The 22,662-nt window shown below is 44.1% G+C and overlaps 1 protein-coding gene across 6 annotated transcripts in view; it reads right to left on the bottom strand.

Moving 5' to 3' along the window:
* mctp2a (multiple C2 domains, transmembrane 2a) overlaps positions 1-22,662 on the bottom strand; it is a 156,843-nt gene that overhangs the window by 32,545 nt on the left and 101,636 nt on the right. For 4 of the 6 annotated variants that reach the window (XM_085913666.1, XM_085913667.1, XM_085913660.1 and 1 more), the window contains one exon: positions 6,957-7,077. The exons of 1 other annotated variant lie outside the window; for it this stretch is intronic. The gene's annotated coding sequence lies outside the window, so the exon portion shown is untranslated. Of the gene's footprint in view, positions 1-6,956; positions 7,078-18,983; positions 19,123-22,662 lie in introns of those variants that run through there. One more of the 6 variants, XM_085913662.1, reaches the window with a different exon arrangement.

The raw sequence follows: 22,662 nt of genomic DNA, 5'->3' as shown, positions 1-22,662 counted from the left end.
CTAATTAGAAGTGTTGGCAACACTGTCATTGTTGATGTACTCGGTCTGGTTTTTTTCACACTACTGGATAATGAACGAAAAGTGATAAGGACCAGGTAGATTCCAAAGGTGTTAATGAACCTTTTGGCAATACCCACCGTTCTATGTACAAAAAAGGACTGAGAACACATAAAAGTTGCGTAACGAGCTGTTGTTTATTTAACTTGCTGTCGTATGCAGTAGATCTGTCATTTTCTTGCGCTACGATGCTAAAAATTTGACCAGGTTTTTTGATTCCCTCTCTATCGTAAAATAAATAAGTCAAAATCCAAGACCAAATAAACACTATAAGATGACCTGATTTTACGAAAAAAAACCAAACTAGCTTCTAGCTGCTATATTCCCACACAGATAAAAAGCTATTGTTACAAGTCCTACTCCAAGCGGCAAAGTTCCAATCCTCGCAACCCGCCGGCTACCTCCGTGTCACGCGGATCGAACCTCTGCCGTTAATGGCGCCGCCGCTCTTTTGAAAACATCAAATAAACAAGACACGCCTTTGTGTGTTAAGTGCAGGCAAACTCCGGAGTCTGGTCACGGTGAAAGGTCAGAGTCAGAAGGCATCCTCATGTGTGCAAACAGCACGATAGCCAAAACGATGATGCACCGTATTGAAAATGTTTCATGACTACTCCCCCCCCCCCCCCCCCTCCCCTCTCTCAGTTTCCTCCGGCTTAACCAGTGTAGCAATGTGCCCTTGAAAAACAGATGCCAATTAATTCTTTTGCCTTGCGCGTGCGGACGGATTTTCCAATATTCTCATCATGAAAGAGAAATTATAATTCCGTGATTCGTAACAGCCAACAATCCATTTTGAAGCGCCTATTGTCGGAGAAGAGGATACAAGCATGAAAAGCGCTAATCCTGCGACGGGCGGCAGACTTTAATGAGCAGTCTGTCTCGGGCATGTGATATCCTGGCTGAGGGCAAAGCGCTGCGTCGCGGGGGTCAGCTCCTAATGGAAGGTTCCGCGGCTTCCCCCTCTCCGGAGAAGGGCGGAGACAACTTAGGTTGACCCGTTAAGTCAACTTACTCTCCTCTGACCCTTTAAAAAAGATGATTGGATATGACAGATTGCCAAGATAGCTACCTGCTGCTTTGAAAAGGAGAATCTTTGGACGATGCAAATTCAAATGGCAAAACTTAAACCTTTGGGCTCAAGTGAAACGGAGCTGTCGCTTAGAATTAGGGGACTGTTGGGAGTTGAGGCCAGGGGCGGACATCCGGTGGTTCAGATCCACATCGTGATGACATCAGTGACCGGCGCTCTGCGCAAACGCCGATCCCAGGTGGCACATAAAAAAGGGGTCATGGCCAAAAGGTCTTAGTAAAATACAGGCAAAGGAGAGGAAAATTTTCATCGAGGAAGGAAAAGTGGAAACAAGGCTGAATATTATCACCGGACTTGACCGAGCTGCGTAAATAGTCACGGAATGGCAAAGTCAATAATATGTGCAATCTTCGCAGAGAGAAGACTATAATCAACAAAAATCCATATGGAGGGTTGAATGCCAGATTATTATTATTTTTTTCCTTAAATGTCAGCGGAGTGTGTTTGCAGAAGGGCAGGAATGACAGATGAAGAGCGACGAGGTGAGCGGCAGAGACGCTGGGACATGGCGACTTTGTGCTGATGAGGTCCTGAGCAGTCAGAAGGAGGCAAAGAGCAACCAGGGTGTGGGGGGTGCCCCCTGTCCCGTGGCTCCCAAAGTTCCAAAAAGCCAAGAGGAGTCACCCATGCCGCCGCTATTTAATGGGAGGTTCGCTGGAAATTCAATAACAGCCGCTAACAAATGCTAGCTTAGCTAACTTAGTGTGGGTACTGTATTATGCAAATTAGCAAGCTCGCGACATCACAAGAATGACACATTTTGGTGTAAAGGCGACAATAGAAGGACGGGGAGTCCCAATTATTTGTATACACGCAATTAAAAGGAAGTCATTCTTTCAGAATGTCACCTTCAAGTAGCATCATACTTGGCCGTTTCCATTTTCAGCCACTTTCCACCCAGTTTTTCTTTTCTCTTCAAAAAAAAAAAATACCGTCCGACGCTATCGCTATTCTTCTTTTCAGCTCTTTTAAGTCATTATAAACGCGTTCGCTGTCTCGCTCAAGCCTTCTCGGGCTTTTCTTGAATAAAATAAGCAGAGATTTGCTGGAAAATCAGTGGCTTTTGTGTGTGGCTACAGGAGCATGGTGAAATGTTTGGACACTAATACCCATTCATTTCACTAGCGCTATAAATAAAAGCTGCCAGCACCGCGGCCGCCGTGAAGTGGTATTCTTTGGTGCCCAGCAGGATGTCCTGTTCACATTAGCGCAGCGGGGAAAACTGGCCCGGAACAGCTAGACAACTAAATCAAGACATTGTCAACTTCTGACAAAATTGCCAATGGAGGCTGGCTGGGGGGGGGCTAGCGCATGTCTGCTAGCGCACACGCATTACAATATAGGGAGAGCGAACGAGGGGGGGGGGGGGGAATACATCTTTTCAAAAAGATGCTATATTCTTGAAAATAATTGCTTTAAGACTTACACCATGGGGTTCGCGTGAATAAGGCGAGATAAGAGAGGCGGCGCTTAGCTGGAGAAATACAAGCTTAACCTTCAACAGCTTCCACTTCTGATGAGCAGCAACACCCCCCCCTCTTCATTCAAGCTGAAATTCCTTGCCAAATTCTAATTCGGATGGAGCCGGCTTCAAACAAGAGTATAATATGAGAGGCGTAATTGATTAATTGATTGTTAAGAATTTGGTCGATTGTGTGCAACTGACGGGAATTGAGTGGAAACGGTGCATGATGGGAAGTTGAGCGACATCCTGTTGACTTTGAAATAGGAGTTAAGAACATTTTGTGTTCCAAAGAAGTTAGTTGGATCTATCTATGTTCAATGACTCTTCCACAAACGGCATGCATTTTACTTGATCATCTAAATTTCGGATGATAAACCGCAAATTCCACCGCCCGAGCATCATGATTTAGTCATTCACAAAGTGTGGTACGAATAAAACTGGTGGTACCTCAAGCTCCCTCTAGTGGTATGCAAAGGATTCTCGGAATTCAATTATAAATCATCACAGTACATTTGTGAGGTACAGTTCAGTTGTATTTAACTTAAACGTAAATATAACTGTATTTAATCTTTTAGGATGGTTTGATTTAAAACATTCGATCAAGTCTAATCTTTATTCACTGCTTGAAATATTTCATTAAATCATTGTATGTATTTAAGCAGGATGTTAATGCAAAGTGTGTGTTAGCTTTGCATAATGCTACAGTGAAAAAAAGGGGGGGGGGGGGAGCTCTGTACATAAACTTTCTCAATGCCTTTCAACCAAAGCAGGGCAAGGGCGGGGTGTGGGATCAGAACTAAATCTTCTGGAGAAACAGACACAGGGTCAGGGCAAACAGCACACATGTGACCGAATGTCACCAAGCGTACGCCTTTGAGAAACGCAGCAGTATCCCGGCCGGGCAAGATTTGCAGGTGGTTGATTGCCTGATCTTCACAGAGGTTAATTCTTAGGCAGTGCTAAAAGCTGCCGGGGTCTGAAAGCGAGTCCCTATCATCAGAGCAGGCCTTAGTGCCAACAAGACCCAGATAATGACAACTTTGACCTTAGCTAAGTACATAACACAGCAAGAGCTCTTGGATGTGCTGCCCGGAACAATGTACGCGGGAAACAGGGGGGATAAGAAAAAAAAAAAATGCTGGGCCGGAGCCACAGCTGGGACCTACCTTGCCAGTAGGGCTGCCATTTTGATTAGGACCACGTTGAGCCTTTTCATGTAACCAGGTTGTTGTTTTTTTTGTTTTTTTTTTTAGTCGTTAGGTGAATTTTATGGGATAGCGAATGAAAAACGGTTTGGCAGTGCCACCGTGAGGTTGCGGCAGGATTTTGTTCTGGACCACCCTCTCGCTTTACTTTGGAGTGAGGTGAACTGGAGATGAGAGGACTGCTCGCCTCTCTCTGCAGGCTCAAAGTTGGGAGAGTCTTTGCTGCAGGGTTCAGTGGACCTTGAGAAAACAACCAGTGAAATCAGTCACCATCATCCCTCCTGGGAGCAAAGCTGACTGGCCACTTCTGAGGCTCCACTGACCCAAGACCTGAACCCTGCTGCTCTCCATTCCCTGCCCCGACTCAGCCGCTGGGAATCTATGACCTCAAGTTCATCGGGTATCACACACAGTTGGAAAGCGGCGGCCGCCTCTGTCACCATTTTTTTTAAACGGCACGCCGTGCCCTCCGCCGGTTCTGTCACAGGACACTCGGAGTCGGGTAACTTTACGTCGGATCATTCGGGCCAGATGGCTCTTAATTGGATGGCCGTGGGAGCATTTGATTAAAAAGGCGTGAGATTGCTGCTGTGACAGACTGGCTACGTGATGAAGAGATGGAAGCGGTGCACAAAGGAGTCGCCGGTCGAGCATGAGGGTGGGCGGGCGCTTGTTGCGGGGTGGGGTCTGTGTTTCAGACGAGTGCACGGAAGACACTTTAAAGCGTGTACTTTTTGTCCTGATACTGAGTACTTTTGATTTATAAAATTCCATTTAACACCATATCCAAAAATTGTGAACAAAGACTTTTCTTTTAGAGGCAGATGTAAGCATCAACGACTGCTAAACAGGATTTACTCAATATCCAAATTTCGTTCGCCCTAAATTAAGAGTCGGTACCTTAAAATAAGGATGGTATCTGGTACCTGGTATTGGTGCTTTCCCATTTCGAATAATGATCATCTGCTTTAATTTGTTCATCTGTAGGTGAATATATAACAATATATCATTTTATAATTATCAGAACAGATATACGCATGGTCAGATTTCTCGAATTTGTCGCCTGGACTGGCCTTTATTGGGTGAAATTGTACCGTTGTAGTACTTCCTTGTAACAGGATGTCTACTAGTAAGCGGCAAATGAGGCCATGTCACAAAGGCTGGCGCAGGTTGAAGAAGACGTCAAATCAACAGCAGTCCAACACAGGATCCTATTATCGGTGACACGGTACAGGTGCCCTCAGCCAAAAGCCCGTAGCACCGTCCAACTTTAAGGTGTTGCTTGATTCATTAGAGCTCGTGTCTGGGCCGGGGTGACGACAACCTCGTTGTCCTGAGAGGGGTGAAAAGCGGGATGCCTTTTCTTCCTGTCAACACTGTGTCACTGTAATTTCGTTTTTCCGACACCCCGGTCTTGACACCTGGAAAGGTTTGACCGAGCGCGGTGGCAAGAGATCATAGGAGAGTCCTATTTAAAGGGAGCGGTTGACACTGTTGACATTTCATTCTCTCCTCTCTTTCGGCTGGCTTCCACTTTTTTTTTTTTTCCTCCCTCTCTCACAGCGGTATTAAAAAAAAAAAGGTAGACAAGTTGTTCATTGTTTGAAAGGGCAGATAAGGATCAGTCATAACTCCGATGTTCTTTCAAAATGAAGCTAGACATTAACACCGCCGTGCAGGTTTGAAAGTGATCACAGATGGCTTAGGGAGATGAAGATAATAAAATATCTCGCAAGTCCGTTGAATTAAAGATGCAATCTCACGTACGTCATTAGCAACGAGGGGAGGCAGATTTATTTCGGCAATTACAGCCACGCCGAAGTCACAGCTAACTCACGATCGCAATGCGCTTTTTTATTTTTATTTTTTATTGTCAAAGTATTTACAGTATGAAGTCAGCCATTATGAGCCCTGGAAGCAGAATAGCTGCCAATGAAGACGCAAGCGCTAATAATGTAACGTGCTCCTCCCTAAGGGAGCCGATCTCCTCATCTGGGTCACTGTGAGTATTAAGAGGGTTAAGGGTGCACGGTAAATTTATTGCAGGTCTTGCAGCACCAATGGGCCAGAGCACTAATGGATGACCTTGGGGTTTGGCTGTTTCAGACTTGAGGAGATCATGTCTCACCACCTCCCCGCCACTAAGATGACCTCGGCCCTCTCTGCCCCCGGCCTCAACCTTTAACTCACTGATCTTTGACCAAATTATTAAGCAGACACCTGCTTTCCGGTGTATGGTCAGGGCATTGGGGGTGGGTCGGAGGACTCACTCTACGTACGCTAATTTGATGGAGATGTGTGCTTTGACACCATCCGTCCCGCTAAAGAGAAACCCATCTGTTCCCAGCAGTGTAACTTTCACTGACACCGAGTCAGCAGGTTCATGTTTACATTAGAGAGACGGGGGGGTGGTGCCCTTTACTTTCTTATTACCGATAACGTACTCCATCTTGTCGGTATTCCTGTATTAGTCAGTACATCATTTATTTTGCAAGAGTTCATTTTCTTACCACGCAATGTCTTCCGGGTGACTCGAGAGTCCGAGCGAAACGACGGACTGTCTCCGCCATCGTTTTTCTTTTTAGGCCAAAACAAAACATCTTTGAATTCTCTACCAAGGCACAAGCCATGCCTCTTTGAGATATTCTAGTGGCTGACACAATGCATCAAGTCTTCTTCCAAAACGCAAGCTGTGTGGTCTTTGTGATAGCCCTATTACAGCATGAAGGACTCTTACTTTGAGCCGCATGTCTATGTGTGTGTTTGCTTGTATGGATAACTGTACTTTCCAGGCGGCGGGGAAAAAAAAAAAAAAAAAAACGGAGATCTTAAGAGGAAGTCTTTGAATGTAGGACATTGGAGCTGTGGCGGTTAATCTCCCCCTACGGCTTTACAGGCGGCTGTGGATTTAGGAGTTGGCATCCTAACTGACCAGTGCTGTTTGATTAGATAACAGAAGGGATCTACTGCAGGCATCAGCGCTCCACCGTGCTGAAATGAAACACTTTTACTCTCTACCCAACCTGCTTAAAACGCAATGGGGGTGATTTTTCAGCTGTCTGAAAAATGACAAGCTGCCAAGCCGCATCCCCACCCGAGTGATACCGCGATGGCGACGACGCGACGGGGACTGTACCGGACTTGTAGCAGATGTTGGGAATTAGCCGTCCTGCCGGCTGCCGCGGGGCGTGCCGTGCCGTGCCGTGCAGTGCGGCTCTCCTTGAAAGTCGGAAATGTGGGATTGTAACGCTGCCGAGCTGCCAAATGACACAGAATCATACTGTTACATCTCAGTAGCGGAAGTTAATTCGTTCCGGGACTTAGTTCTCCAACCAAAGCAATTTAGCCAATTGGATTAAAGGAAAGACTTTTTAATCCGTTCTAGTGACAAAGTTATGTCTACCTAGGCTTTATGGGAAGAAATATTATATGATTCCACTGGAGTCATCATTAGTTTGAAAACATGACAAATCTGCAGTTTTGCTTTAAAGTGGCGATACAACATTTTGCCAACGCAAAAGATTTCTATCACAATAAAGCCATTAGGCAATAATCGATCCATGTCACATGTCATATCCCATCTACGGGATGTAAAAAAGGGATATTCTTGCATGTTTAGCAGAGTATTTATTACAAATATTTTTATATATGTGGATATCTTTGCATGTTTAGCATCCAATTTACTGAAAATATTTTTTAATTCGTTCAATGTGGTCTTTTCATAACCTCCTGAAAACACTTGGCCATAAATATAAAATGAATGTAAATCAATAAATACGGTGATGTCGTATTATGCATGCAGCGCAAGTGACTTCATAACTTCAAAACACTGTCTGTCGGTACTAGTAAACCGAGAAATTCATTACTGGGGATTTGACAGTATTTCATTGATCTGACTCAGGAAGAAATCAACAATTGATTAGGTTTTTAGCATTCTTGCAGTTTGCTCAACAGAACCACATCACAATAAACTCCAAAGGGTATTCATTTTAATATCTACCCTCTCAACGCCCGGCTAACCTTTCTCCCTGACCGGTCCGAGCAGGCTCGTCACGCTCCGTCGCACGCCGGGCCCTTTTGTCCGCTGAAACGAATTCTGGCGCATTGGGGTAGATGTCACATCAGATACAGAAATATTTGGGGGTGCCTGCACGGGAGCGAATAATGCGCTACAATGATATCTTTGATCATTGCCGGAGCTCGCCAACATAGGGACTGTGTCGAGTGTGGTTATCTTCAAGCCATTTCTATTCCCTCAGCACAAATCACTGCATATCAACACCCCCCCCCTCTTCCACTCCCCCGTAGGAGGACTGGGCTTCAAAAGCAATTTCAGCTGAAAAATAAGGTGCTTTTCTTCAATTTTCAAGCCATTCGTATTGGGGGTTAGTGTTGTTTACCTAGCTAGTACACTGGTATTTACATAGCTCTTTAAAGGGAAAAAATCGCTGGCTATGATTTATGGACTGCACCAAGAGTGCAATTTTCTATGTTGAGCAGCTAATCTGAGAGGTCACGGAGAAAGGCCACATTGGCCATAGAAATAGTGCGGCCCTTGCACAGAGTGTGGGTGGATATTCATTCTCTTTTAGGTCTGATTTATGATATGCAGAGCACACCGAGCTCCACATCTCTTTTGCTACACATATTGCTGACAGAGGAAAGATGAAAAGGGGAAGAATAATTTCAATTTAAGTACTGACATTGATAACACGGCCGTCGCAAACCACACCTGTGGCGGACAATAACAGAGCTGAGGTTATTCGGGTGTTTGGTTTTCTTGGGTGTGGAAGCCACACATCGGAAAAAACAGTGCCAAAAGTAGTAAATGGTGTTGCCGTTCGCCCCAAAAAAATAAAAAAGCTCAAAGGGAGACAAAAAGAAACATAGAACGCAATGTTGTCAGGTGTTGGGATCGATGCCATGTTTCACAGTTGTAACCTTTAGCCTAGCCCTTGACTTCACGGCGATATGATACCACGGCTGTGCTGGAGATGGAAGGAGATTTTCCCATACTTAGAGAATTCGATACAACCAGGAGACAACTTCTCTCCTCCTTCATTTCCCACATTCATCTTTGTGTCACTGAATTTGATCCGCACAACAGGATAGGATAAATAATCTTTGATGTATCATGTCGTTTTGATTGCTAGCTAGCTAGCTAGATAACTGTTGTTTTCAATGTAGTATGTATTTAAAAAGACGGCATACCTTCATGAATATTAATGTCAACGTCTTAAAGGTAAAGATGCCTGCTGTCTATGCTGCAGAGGAGACAACTAGAAAGGTCAGCCAACTCGCAGATTTATTGAAACTAACAAAGGGCATCACAATCAAGATATCAACCGCTGGGTTGAAAAGAAATTCTGTGCTGTTTCTAGAACTTGATGGGAATACTAACAAGTCTACGTTGCTGTCTGCTCGGAGCTTGTTTTCCTTCGGCACCATGACACATTGGCCTGGGAAAAGTATCGAATGTCAGTTTTGTCCCAGATTCTATTTCATATCGGACATTAAATACTCCTTATTTACAGTGCGCTCACTCCTCTTGGGCCAGACCAATTTATGTAGGAAGAAGCAGATCAAGTTCAGTCCTTAATGACAACCCCTCGGCTGACCTCTCCAGAGAAAACAAATGGAGCCCCAAGGTGATGCTACAGTATGGCTAACTACTTGGGTGTCCTAGCGAAAGGAACAGATGTAGCCCTGAGTACCAGGAAGGGGTGAGCTGCGGGTCAAGGTCACCATACGCCAAGGTTAGGGTCAGATAAGCGCGGCCGGGCTCGGGGGCTTCACATGCCCGCGGGCCGTGAAAGGGAGGAGTGGTGGACGCGCACTCGAGAGCTTTGGCTCAAGTGTTACTCCACCGAGAGCCTCAGGGGCGAGTGAGGAAAGTGGGCACCGAGGTTCAGGACAGTCATATGTCTGCACTGGAGGACTTTTCTTGGGAAGAATAAAAACAAGCTTTGTAACAGGCTAAGAATAAACCTTTGGCTTCAAACTGTTTATATGGAAAGTCAGTTTTAAAGACTTGAGGCTTTAAAAACAAAACCGAAAACTTCGTATGGGATTTAACAGGAGTGAGGAGGGGGCCTCGGTTTATCGATGATATTACCAAACAACATTTTGAGGTTACAGATTTTTCGGACGATAAGGCGCACCTAAAATTTTAAATAAATAACTTTTTTACATTTTCTTGACAGTGCACTGATAATGTTGGATGTCTAATTGAATTTTGACATAAATTTAACGTACACGATACACTATGAATAAATCAACTAATAATCATCTACTCTATTATATATCTATGACTGTATTATCGAAAATACTCAAGCTGAATGTATCCATAAAATATGTATATTAATGTAACCCAAATATTCTGCCACTACAGCATTTTGTTAATCCAATATATGTACATACATCCAATATTTGGTCCACCCGTATAAGAACTCTATTGTGTCACATCCGAAAGGAATTAACTCTAATTGGAAAACTCTAAATAAATGACTTGAGTTTCTTTTTTTTAAAGATGAGGAAATGTCAGCCTACGCCATTAGTTACAGCGAGAGATCCCATGGTATTTGGAAGGAATAAATTAGTCTGAGCACATTTATTTGGACTTAATTAATAAGATAACCTAAGTGATTTATTTGATTCCCTGGACTGTGTGGCGCAATAATAAGCTACAGTACGCAAACGGGACAACAGCAACACAGTGAGACAGCAATTACTGTCATATTCACTGGGAGGAGGATGCTAATGGGGAGCTTCTCTGTGGCAGGATCAAATCAAATGTAAATGTATCCTCGTGCTTGTGTGGCTGCCTCTAATTAGCAGGCGCGGCAGAGTTTGATAAACTCTTAAAGATTGTGCTTCCTACCGTTGTCAGCTCATTACACCGCGTGTTCACGCTGGAAGCAGTCCGCGTTTTTTTCGCAGTCTGTTTCCCTCATGCAGCATTTAGATGTAATAAAGAGCTGTTCATTTTCCGGGAATGAGCGAACTGTCATATCTATAGCGCGTATTTTAAAGGCCTCGGGAAAAATAGCATCAATGTAGATGAATGAATCCAATGGATAACTCCCACACACAAAACACCTTTGCCATGAAAGTACGACCGTATCCACTCGAATTAACAATAAAGTCCGTCTTATATTGTGTATGGCTGGCTGATTTCAACAAGAACGTTTTGTCAGTGTGCGACAATGCTTTTATTATTAGCCACCAAAACGGCTTTTAATGTAATCAACAAAGCATTGAGGAAAATGGTTTAAAAATAGGACGAGTGTGAACGAGGGATGAAGGAGAGAGAAAGATGACACCACAAAAGGTCACTCCTTTTTCTGTAGTCAATCACTGACATTTAAACGCCACGTTTCAAACGTCACCGATAAAAACGGTGGCAGATAATGGCGAGCGGGCCCACCGCCGCCGCAATTATAAACCTAATGAGATGCAAGAATGCAAATGTCTTTGTGCGTGGACGGCCTCCCTTTTGTGGGGCGCGGCAGTCGGCGGCAGCGGCGTCTGCGGCGGGATGATAGATGCCGTGCTGGTGGTGGCTGACAGAATGGTGACATGTGGGTGTGTGGGAGTGAGCGGGGGGGACGGACAGAATCGGGGTAAAAACGTGCCACAAACCTTACACAACACGAAGAAAAATCTCAAACGGAGTCGAGGTTGACTGAACGTAACCTAAAGTTAATTTACGCTTCATTAAATGCAATCAAGTTGAGAGCTAACTGAGAGTGTTTGCTCAAATGTATTAAATTAAAACACCCGTATTTCTGATGAAAGATAATTTGTCAAATGCTTATCCTGAATCAGATGGATGCTACGATTGATTAATTTCCAAAATCTTAAATTTGGGTATAAATCTTGAATTGAGTGAAACAATATTTGTAATGAAATTTTATTAATTCATTCTTTAAAGTAATTTATTAAAGTAATTTTACCCCACATTTGATGAATAAAGTTGTCAAATGTCAACATGCAACAATCAATAACGCTAATCAATAGGGGGTTGGGCAAAAATAAAAATTCAACAGTCGCCTGAGTAATGTGCCAAATTTGGCCATTAAAGATTAACTCCATTTTCTTTTCCTCCATTTTCACTTCATTGACACTCGAGGCAATTTAGCAAATTGGGACCTCACATCTATGTGTCTCCTTAAAAAAAAAAAAAAAAAAAAGAAAGAAAAAGCGTGCGGATAATAAGGAACTCTGGTACAAATTCCATACTTTGTAGGTTCATCCTCTTTTAGAAGTACGGACCACCCTTCTCCATCGGGAGGCCTGATAAGAAAGGGAAACAAAACATGCTAGCAGTCATGCTGTTTGTTAGAGGCAATTAATTTCTCGGAGGCCTTCGTTCCATTCAGGGCGAGCTTTTGTGCTCTAAATCCCGCTATTGGGGAGCGTCTCTTGTGCGGCGTAGGAGGCTCTGAGACAGAGCGGAGGATCGTCAAGGAGAGGGAGAAGCTTTGGGTGACAGATTATCTCGGGCCAGTTAAGCATGTAATTGCTCAAATGAGTTAAAATCCCTTCAAATGGCTGTCTCGGCACTTCGCCGCACCGACAACTGACAAAGATGAACCGAAAAAATGCTCCTGCTGAGGCTTTTATTTATTTATTTATTTATTTATTTATTTATTTATTCACTGTACCTCAGTTCACTCTGAAATATAGAAATGGTACTTTTTCCATGGTCTTCAATATGTATATTTTTGGAATGGACGAGAACATTTAGAGAAAACCCACATTGCATGATAGATGAGATTCAAACCCAGAACCTAAGAACTGTAAAGCAGACTTGCTAACTAGTAGGCCACCGCGATGCTAATTTTGCTAAAACGTGATGTCACAATTTATAGCATAAGATACATACGGTACACGCATGCTAACTGAATTTATACAAAGTGCTAAGTATCCTAAAAGATCATTTGTCATTTGCCGTTATGTTCTAAAAATATCGGAATAATGCGGGACTTTATCGGTCACGTTTGGACATGTCGTGGAGACCACGTCAAAAAAAAAAAAAACAACTGATGTCACTACAATTGCGAATCCACTGATAGCAATCACACACACAAGAATGGAGATGTTCAAGGGAAGCGACAGAGGGAATGTTCCACGCGGTAGCAGACAGATTTAGATCTGGAGAATGTGTGCCTCCCTTCTGCCAAGTCTTTATGGCATCCCTACTGTTGCTACACAGAAAGGAGCCATGCCTTGGAGGGAGGCTCGACACCATGCCAGTCCTCAGAGGCTAATTGAATGCACTGTTCTCTTGAGTGCTTTTTTTGGGGGGGGTAGGAATTATTAAAACAACTTTTTTGCTCGGCTGTTTCATATCGGTTTGAATAGGGGCTAATTGTGATTATACCTCACGTGCGGTTTCTAGTGTTATAAAAATGGGAAAACTAGTTTGTTTTGTGTCGAACGCCACGGGTGAGAGAAGGGAGGGGAATGGGAATGGAAACACGTTGCCAGGTGTGTTCAGCCTACGCCAAATGCCACCCTCCGAGCAGGGAGGGTGTCCCGCATTGCCTTTCCCCGAACAAACACGATGGAGGGCGTGTGCGTACGTCTGAATGTTATTCACACCGCATCAAACTAAGCTTGCTAAGAGGTGCAAAACTGGAGCTGGCAGCCTCCCAAAGCAAAATAACCTGCAAGAATGTCATGTTACACGGGCCCGGAACACAGTTCATGCATGGATTATTAGAGGGAGGGGGGGGGGGGGGGGCAGAGAAAGGCTCAGATTTAACAAATAGGTGGACGGAATCCTCATAACCTCAAAAAATAAAATATCTCAGATTTTAAAATCTCCAATGGAGTCCAACACAAAGTCGATTCCAGAAAGCAATTAGAATCATTTAGGACTGTCGACTTTGCTAAGGTGAGACATTGCGTGGATTGTCTTCACCGTAGCTGACAGGTGACGGTCAGACAAGGTCAGTGGACGTACAAGCTCTCATTTAAAAACACTGACACCGGAGCACAAACGGGGTTAGTTGGCTCTATCGGAGCTGTCAATCAATTAATGACAATTATTGAGCAAGGACGCGGCGGGAGGTGAGGGAGAGGCGACGAGCGCGACCGCGAGGTGGAAGGGGACGCAACACGGGCAACGGGACGAATTATGGAGATTGAAAAATAATGACCAAAACTGAATGTTATTAGCATCGCTAGCTTCCACGTGCAAAATGTCTTCAATGAGGACCGTGACAGCTATTTGGACCTTGATTAGATCATCAAGACGACATTGGATAACTTGGTAGAAATCCTGTGAAGAAGGAATTAAGTTGAAGCAAATTATGTGAAAAGTCAAATGAAGCGTGAATGAGACCGGTTGGCTTTTCTCGGCGCTCGTAAAAAAAGAAAATAAGAAGCCACCGCACCCCGTCCCACCTTAAGCAGGGCGGGACAGTTTCAAACAGGACAGTGAGAGGGAGGGAGGAGCAGCATTCTGAAATCATCCAGCTGGTAGGCTTTAATTCTGCACTGTTCTCATTAAAATGCTAATTAAATTTATAATTAGCCAATGCTGTATCCTGAGAAAGCACCTTGTGTGTAGCCCCAACATATGGGCCAGGCTACGGTGGGCAGTGCCGTCTCTGGGACGGTGCTCCTCAATCGTTGCCGCCCTGGGACTCCCATCTTACAATCGTTGCCAAGTCTCGACCCACGTCTAAAGTTAGCAATAAGGAAATCCGATGGAAAAAGTATGTACCGAGTCTGAGGAAGCTGTCTCTGTCCCCCCCAGACCCGACGAGGCACGGGGAAGCTCGACCCGGTTTACTCTGGTGGACTTCTCCCGTGTCACAGGTCAACGCACGGGTCACCTCAGCGAGGCAGGTTCGAAAGGTTTCCGACTAAAATTAACCTTTGCCTACTCTGAGATAATTATTTTTTCATTGATGGCAAAACAGCGCTACTTTTTTCCAACCCAAATGCCTTCCAGCCACTAAAATTGGAGCAATCCCAGTCGGGGGATGACGGGCCACAAACTGTAGCGGACTCTTTTGTTGTCCCGCACAAGCTGGAGCCAAGTCATTCCGGAAAAGGGGGGGGGAAAGGCTTTTGTGTGAGACGCTTGACTTTTCCCACTGACACAGCAGAAACAGCACATCAGTCAGTCATCAACTGTCACAGCTTGTAGCTAAGGGTCACCGCGGCTCGCCACCTCAAAAGAAAAAAAGGCCAGATCTCGCCGTGCACTCTCGCCCAGCTGGATGGTACGCTGGTGGCGCGGTGTCAAGAGACCGCTACGCTGCCCCCAAGTCACTCTTTTGTGAACGACTTAGGCAATGAGAAGGTCTCATGTGACCTCTTCAACGCTCCCTTGTCACCTACGCTAGACTATTTGACACAGTTAAGTTTCTTGAAGGCAAGACGGATTTATCGCCAAAGCTGTCACTTGAGTTAACCTGCCAAGGATGATTGGACATGGCCCGATGTCACAACTCACTGTCTTCTGTCAAGATGTTCAGCTAGTCAAGCAAAAGGGGACTTAAAAAAAAAAGATTGGCTACAGTGACCCACCGCTGCTCAGAGACCAACCCTTACACCATTAGCAATAAATCTTGGCGTAAATAACCCCCAAAATATAATAAATAATTGCTTATATTGATAGTTTGAAAGCCTTCATATAATTCATGGCCCTCAATAGAGTCCAATGCGAGTTTTTACTTTCATTTTTGTTTTTGAAGTGATCGAGATTTTGCTAGCTGTAGCTAGCCTACATCATATGAAAACGGTTTGTTGGTCAAACAAAAGTCATCCATTCAAGGTAGAATGGAGTGAAAATTTTGTAGAAGACAAGATGATTTTATATGCTATATGAAGTTTTGTAATCTAAAATCAAGTCAGGGTAGTACCGTACCTCAAAAATACGAGGCAGACATGCTAGCAACTATCCCGCTTTATGCTAGCAAAACTAAAGAACGCAATGTTGGGGTTGGACAGGGGGGGGGCTTCTACCATAATAACCTCATGACAGTGCTGGACAAAAAAAGTCTCAAATGATGTATGGCTCCACTCATTTGACAGTCAGCATGAGACAAAACACGGTTTTCTAAATTTAATCCACCATTGTGCCGGTTGTTCGGCGACGCGCTCACGCTAGCGACTTTGGTGCGCCACCTGTTGCCTTGTTAATCATAGTGAGAAGATACTCATAAATCATAACCTTCTTCAATTAATCACGCTGTCAGCTCCTAGGTGAGAGGTTGCGTCGGGAAGAGACAAAGGTCATCGTCGTGGTGTGAACGGGTCGCGGTTTACGCGCCATCTCTTATTCTTGGGAAGTGTCAGCGGAGGAGCCGGCGGAACAAAAGGGGGAATCAAAGTCAGAGGGACGGGAGGCAAACGGGTTGGGAGAGGGGGGGGGGGGGGGGGTCGGGGTGGTAAACGTCGGAGAAAAGAAACGGGGCGCAGCGCATAAAAGGCCGTCGAATTGACCTGTCATTACATCAAGAGAGCGCTGCCACGCCGCCACATTATCACACTCGCCATACCCTTTGAGATGACAGAGTTCCCGCAACTTACCAGGTTCTGCCTTAGCCCCATTTGCATAATTAACTAGTTATTCACATGTCACTCATTGGACTCGCATTCATTTGTCCTGAGACTTCTGATTACACGCCGTGCACTGTATTCGCCGTCACATGATCGGCCCTGGTAAAAACACCAATTAAAGTCTATTAATGAGCTCATTCAGATTAAAGTTAAAGGGAGCGTGTTCAATGGTTGTTACAAAACAATTTCACGCTGGTTATTGTGTGCCTGACATGGAACTTCAAAATATATTCAAATAGAACACGCTGATGGGGAATTCAAGGCATGTATTTTTTCTGGAAAGCACAGTCGCATATAATGAGAATTGGTCTGGCTCTACGGTGGCCTTTAAGGGTCAAAAGCCAGGAAGAGCCACAGGTTATGGGAACAAAAAAACTTGACTTGAAAAATCAGGTAAGCATTTTGATGTAATTCCTCAACTTGCAGCTGAAAACCTCTGATGACGGAAAAATATAAGTATGAATATGAGTAATATGAGACAATGCTGTAAGTCACTGACAAAGCAATGAAACTATGCCACATGTCTGACATTCAATCAAAAGCTTGAAAATTCTTTCAACCCATTCATCATATATTGGTGGCATTTTAACCCAAACAGTTGAAAATGGAAACTGAGGGAATCGACTTTGTGACACCTCAATGTAAATTTCCGGCAGCTTTAGAAATTATTTCTGACATTCGCTTCATTTGTGCTATTCATCTAAAAAAAAAAAGCCATTTGTAAAATATGTGAACGTTCCTACCTGCACTTGCTATCTTAAAAGCAAAACATTTTAACCTTCAAGCAAAAACGGGTCACAATTGATCTGTAATTGCTCTGTAATTTTGCATCTTAATGCGCTTTACATTAAAGATGCACTTTAGCAAGCTTGGGATGATAATTTACTCAATTTATCTCTTTGCATTTGTGAATGACATTTAAACAAATGTTGCCGTGCGACTGCCCACTCGTTGTCCGTCTTGGAATTCGCCATTGTATTTTATTCCTTGACGACAATTCGAACACAAATTGGGTCTTAGCTTGAATGATTCTACCGAGGTGACAACCCATCAGGACTTCAAAATACGTTTTAGCTCAGCATGTGGTGCAAGTTGCCACAGACTCAACACTGATAATATTTTATCCCTTTAAATCACGCAGGTTATTTATGCATCATTGGCAATACGGCTTCTTTAGCACTTTGATTAAATGCTTTAATCAATCACAATCCCGGACTGTTTATTAATCACTTTATCAAACAGTTGATGCATTGCTGCGTTTAATGGACTCCATTTATTTTGATTTCTCCTCTCTTCATCTTATGGAAGGGCTCTCCCAATCTGGGACAGATAAAAAAAAAAAAAAGGGGGGGGGGGCGGGAAGCAGGAAAGGGCCTCGTGAGCTCGGTCAATGCGGTGTCCTTAACTTCACTGCAATCACTCTTGAGCAATTTATTCATGACAATGCGTGCCCTGAGCGATGGCTGTAGGTGAGCCACGCAATTTAACGCAGATAAACAGGAAAGCGTTCATTTGTCTGATCACCTGACATCGTGATGATGTATGATCCTAATAAGATGAATACACCTCGGTGATTTCCCCCTTATTTAGTTTGCAGTGACTCCGTTAAATGTTGCAGGACAATGATTGCGGATTTTAGTCAGTGGCTACCGTGCACAAGCATGGGAAATCAGAAATAAATAATGTAAGGCCGGATCGATGTTTTTTGTGTATTTTTTTTTTTTTTTTTTAGTTTGATGGGCCACACTGTTTTTTTTTGTATTTTTTCTAGTTCAATGCAGAAAAAATTAATCGATTAATCGAAAAAATATGTATCTATAATGGCTAAAACACATTGTACATGATTAACGAACATAAAGGTAAAATAAATTGGCAGATGGTTTGAAGGGACAAATTCGTCTGACTTAATTGGTCGGTCAATGAATTGGTTGAGCTCTAGAAGAATCTATCTATCCCTCTATCAAACAGGTTTAGCGTTTTTTATTTTAGGCCATGATTATAGTCTGAGCATATCAGAGAGAGAAGAAAAATAGATAAAGAATTTGTCAATGACATCACGATCGGATTTCGGCTAAATTCGATCGGAAGGAAAAATGCTACGATTTTATCCGCTTACTTTTCCATAAAATGTTTTCCACCAAACTCTCCAAGCGTATAGCTGTTCTATCCAGGTCAACAACAATTAACATGTAAAAGTGGTTGGAGAGATTCCATGAATTCCATAATGACTGAAACATCCTATGCTCCTCAGCCTCCATTTCAAGTTGGATACGCTAACAAGACCAAGGTAGTCATTGAACCTGCCGTGATCTGGTCAGAAATAACCATAATTAGCAAACAATCCACCTCCTTTTAAGCCTCATCCCTGCCAACCCCGCCATCATTCAAGCGTCAAACTCTGCCGATCTGGACTCAGACTTTCTGTCTCATCCATTTCTACCACCCCCCCTTCCCTCCCCCCTCCCGCTTCTCCCCCCTCTCTCTCTATTGTGCGCTAAAAAACTATTGTCTGCATCATCTGAAACCCCGCTCGACGTTATGAAAAACAGGAGTGTACAGGTTTGGAACGCTGAATAGAAAATTGTACTTAAGTGGTCTTCTCTTGCCCGCCACCTCTGGCCTCTACCCTCCTCCACATGAGAAGAGGCTGCAGGGGTGGGCTGGCAGGGGACGCCAGCGGGGCAACAGCGAACTTGAAAGCCGCCCGCGTTTGCAGCACTCTTGAAGAGAAAAAGCAAAAAAAAAAAAAACAAGCATTTCACACCTGAAGCCTTTCACGCGGGGGCCTCGAGGCATCCCCTTCAAGGCTTTTAATTGGCTATTGCTTCAGAGCTCGTTCAGAGCGCCCATTATGGCGAGGCGACCGGCGGCCAAGTACGCCGAATGAAAAGGGTGCTTCTCCCAGATGGACCCGGGTGGCATTAGAAAGTGCCCGATCACTTCTTGCCGTTGACTGGCAGAGCTATTTCACACGGCGCTGTACCACAACTCATAAGTCTTTTCAATATGTTAACAAAAAAAAACAAAAAAAAATAGCATTGTCGTGGCGTATTAATGACATCAAGTAAGGCGCACGCGTCGTAACAAGCTTTTCTTTGATACCTTCAACTCGGCCCGTTCCTGTTTATAAATGACGGCATGTGAAGAAGCAAGTGAAGGATTTAGTTATTAACACATTAAAACAAAGCCCGCAGCGTGCCGGCACACTTGAGGCATTTTGATCACTTACAGTCTTTGAAATGAAGACATTTGTGGCTTCTCCCTACATAGATTTCATGCTTTAATCTTGGCGGAGGCAGGCGAGCCCCGAGGATACGATGTTCCACTTTTTTGCTTGGCAGATTTACCTTAAAAGATCGAGTCCACCAGCCTCCCCCCCACCATCCTCCCCCTTTCGCCATCTGCTATCTGAAGTTTCAACCCGCCGCAGCCCCGAGGCAGGGAAGCATCTACTGGCAGTCCTTTTCGAGGGCACCCAAAGTCCCCGTGGGATGGACAGCCCACAGGGGAACCAGATAAAGTTGGTGTTTAGACGACGACGACGGCATTGGCTTTGAGCTAGTTTAGGACTCGTGGGGAATGTGACGTGCAAAGTAATTATGCCACACTGCCAAACGGTTTGAGATGACAAAAATTGCAAAAGTGGAGCTCGGATTTGATCAATCGCTCCGCTATTTACTTACAACACAGATGAATATAAAAGTAGAATATTTTCCCGAGGAGGATGCAATAACTATATTGGATTTTGTTAATAAGGACGACAACAAATGCTTAATTAGCTCATTCACATCTGCCTAAATGCTTGTCACACTTTTGGCAGTAGGCAGAGGTTAGACCACAAATGATCTGCTATATTTGCATTAACACCTCAGCTGGTGGGCACAGACAATCCCAGAAGATACACAACGGGCAGAATCATTAAAAAGGTACAATGCCCCCCCCCCTTCTCAAGATCACTTGCATCAACATAAATCTTAACAGCTTCAACATGGAGCGATCTTGTAATAATTCGACATGTTATTCATTTGAAACAACTTTGGATTTTGACAATGGAGCCAATTAAAGCTAGTTCATTACTGGCGTGTTTTTAAATGTAACACTAAACCGCATATTTATTTACTGAACATACGTAGATGCTTGAGCAATAAAAACTACACTTTTGTGAATAAATCCTTTTTGAAATGATAAAAATTACATATCAATGTAAAAACTATTGGTAACTAAAGGATTTTGAAAATTATCGCAAAGGCCCTAAACGATTAATAAACGCAGAAGAGCCCGCTAAACTAGCACCTAGCCTAGCTTCTTCTATGACACTTATCTGGATGCATTGTGGCACTCTGCTGCCTCTCATAGGTCAGTCTTAGTACTACACTATACATCCATGTTTGTGTGTGTGTGTGTTAGTGGTGCACTTAAATTGCAAACACTGCACAACACAAGTAAATAAAATCACCACTGTAATACATAAATCTGCATTTTCAAGTCAGCCGAGAAATAAATCTTCTCCGCCGCTGTCATTGTCCTTTATTACACTACGATTCATTACATATGGATGTGCTTAGCGTGCTTCTGAAAAACATCACGACGGCCCTGACGTACTCATAGCTCATGATGGCTTCGTACACGGGGAGCATGTCAACGGCTCGGATGAGTCGCATTTGTCAACGATGGACTGACAGTGCACAATGAAGCAAGATTAGGAATAACTTGAAACATTCGCTTCTTTTTATGGGGGGGGTTAAGAGATTTTTATTTTTTTCTAATAAAGGCACCATGTAATCATGAACGCGAGGCTTTTCGCAGGTAGCATCCGTCAGTGCCACGTTGCGACGCGATAGCAGACGGCGGGATAGATCACTGTCGGCGGGCGCTCTCGGCCGAGACCTCATCCTTCACGGGGGCCAAACCGGTTGCGGTTAGGGAACTGAACTTGGGACAAGGAGGGCCGCCAGTTCAATATCTCCGCCATACACCGAGCCGAGATACTTAACCCGAGCTGCCGCGCTGAACATTCTGGCTAATAAATAGATGGCATATAAAATGTCAGCGCCGCGCCTGTGGAGAGCCACGCGGCAATAATAGACCCGAGTATTCCCGGACTCTGCATATCACAATAAAGCAGACAGACATCACCAGGAGACGGCAAGGGGCATGTTTTCAACGTGCCTGACATATAATACACTCCGATTGGAATTAGTGCAGACTGGAAGATGTTTAAAAGGCAATTAAAAAAAGATCTCATTAGGTTTGAAGTTGTTTTTTTTTTATTATTACTTTTTTTTCTTTATATTTCCTCTAATAATAATTTGAATTTTAGTCTGGTGGTGAAACCCTTATCGTCTCTTTCTGGTATCTTGACTCGGGTTTCGCTCCAATGTTCACAGAGTAAGAAGGAGGAGAAGAAAAAAAAAAAGAAATCAATAAAGCAACACGACAGCGAGTCTCAAGAGGGTTTCACTTTGGATTAAGAACAGAGCGGCGGCGGGGGGGGGGGGGAGATGGGAGAATGCAATACTGGGACGGCATTGACATTATTATCAAAATCCTTATTGATTGCTGATGTGTAAAAATAAAAAAAGGCAATCTTACAGGTAGTAATTGAACGGGAATCCGCCACGGCGACCGAGAATGACGTGACATTAAGCAGCGTGAGGCGAGGGGGCAACGGTTTAAGTGATCTGGCGGCCCTCCTGTCAGGATCGATCAGTGTCGCTGAAATTTAGAGCAACACTCCAAATTGGTCTTAATGGCGTGTTTCATCCTCCCCGCGCCAACGGGGAGCCGGTGCCCTTCATCGCGCCGGGTTCCTTGGCCTCCCTTTTCAATTGGGGCGCGCCACTGATCCCCCTGCTCGCCGGGCAAAGGGGGCAGCCCGCAAGCATCAAGTGACTCAAATCCCTACTTCTGAGAGTCGGGAAGGTTCTACTCGTGTGAAAAGAGACGAAAGAACAAGCCGTATCGGAGCCATGGCAATTTTATTATGAAGCTCTACTGGAAATTTATCTGAAGCAAATTGCTGGATGTTTTTTTTTCTCGACTCATTTTACTGTCATTTTTTTTTCTTTGTGACACTTTGGTAGCAAAATGTCATTTGCAAAATAATAACAAGTGCCTCCTTCTATGTTTTTTTTTACTATCTTGCTGTGTTCCATTTGGAGAGGATCAAGTCACAGCGTTACTTATATTCTCCACAGAAAAGAAGAAAGGCAATTGAGGTCCCGTCCCCCGTGACCCACCACCCGCAGTTGCACTTGGTT

Source organism: Syngnathus leptorhynchus, chromosome 6 (assembly GCF_054491065.1).
Source record: "Syngnathus leptorhynchus isolate UIUO chromosome 6, UIUO_Slep, whole genome shotgun sequence".
Lineage (NCBI taxonomy): Eukaryota > Metazoa > Chordata > Actinopteri > Syngnathiformes > Syngnathidae > Syngnathus > Syngnathus leptorhynchus.
Note: the sequence above shows the minus strand (reverse complement) of the source record. Positions and strands in the feature narration are given on the sequence as shown.